This window comes from Aplysia californica, unplaced genomic scaffold (genome assembly GCF_000002075.1).
Source record: "Aplysia californica isolate F4 #8 unplaced genomic scaffold, AplCal3.0 scaffold00077, whole genome shotgun sequence".
In the NCBI taxonomy this organism is placed as follows: domain Eukaryota; kingdom Metazoa; phylum Mollusca; class Gastropoda; order Aplysiida; family Aplysiidae; genus Aplysia; species Aplysia californica.
In genome coordinates, this window is record NW_004797347.1 from 1,180,841 (window position 1) to 1,181,991 (window position 1,151).

Here is a 1,151-nt window from a genome sequence, read left to right on the forward strand (position 1 = left end):
CCTCCCCTCCTCCCCCCCTCCGCCTCAGAAATTTTTGGCTGAGCCCCAGCAACGACACCCTGTATTGTTTATGGTTTTAGCATAGTACCGTGCTTGCTATACAAAGTGTGCGGTGTTTAGTTAAATGAGCAATTCATTAGCCTACTAATGAATATAGACAGCACTTTCTTTTCGCAAATGCACGAAAATCGAGATTTTTCCGGTCTTTTATAATTCAGCGTCGCATGCAAAAAATCAGAGAGATTCGCCTCTTAGATTCGGTGTGATGAGGTCGAAAAGTTGTCCTTTTGATGTTGTCCGGACAATAGAGCCGAGCGAAGTGAGGGAAGATGCCATCTGGAGATTGGGTCAGGTAGGCTAGATCTAAGTCTATATCCAGATCTAGACAGATTAAGAAATTTTAAACCAAAACATAACTAGAGCCGAGCGAAGTTTAAACTTGGGTCAGGTAGGCTAGATTTAAGTTTAAATCTATATCTATATCTAGACAGATTAAGAAAATGCCATCTCGACATAGGGTCAGACGCCGATCTCGCCAGATCCAGTGGCAAGCAGGTCTAGATGTAATGTTGCAAGATGATATAATAGATCTAAATATAGATCAAAATCATAGGCATGATCAGGCTAATCGACAACAGCGTCCCCCAGCTTTAGATGAGAGCGCAGACAATCCGCTTCCACCTCACAAACTTTCCAGAATGGCATTAATTTGTCGATTTTGCAATGCAAAAAGGTTTCAGGAAGAATATACATGTATAAAGTCTATTTGCTACATGAATAGACAGATGAATTTATCACCTTTACCCCCGCCTCCGACAATTCTGAAGGATCTTTTGACTCAAAATATCGCTAAGGCGAAACATTTTAGGAAAAACATAAGAAGAGCCTTCAATTCAAGTCTGGCATTTATTGTTATGTATACTGTCATCTACTTGCTGCCTTTTCTTATTGCTATTTCTATCGCTAATATTGTCTTGCCCCATTCTATGAACACTACCGACCTCCCAAAGCCCGCGGTCAACAGGCAAGTCTCTGTGCCAAAGAACACCAGAAATAAAAAGCCCGCTACTATCCCTGTGGCACCCCCCTTTGAGGTGCCACTCTCTAACAGCTATGGGGTTCTAGGGGAGGACGGGGAGGACTCTTCCTCC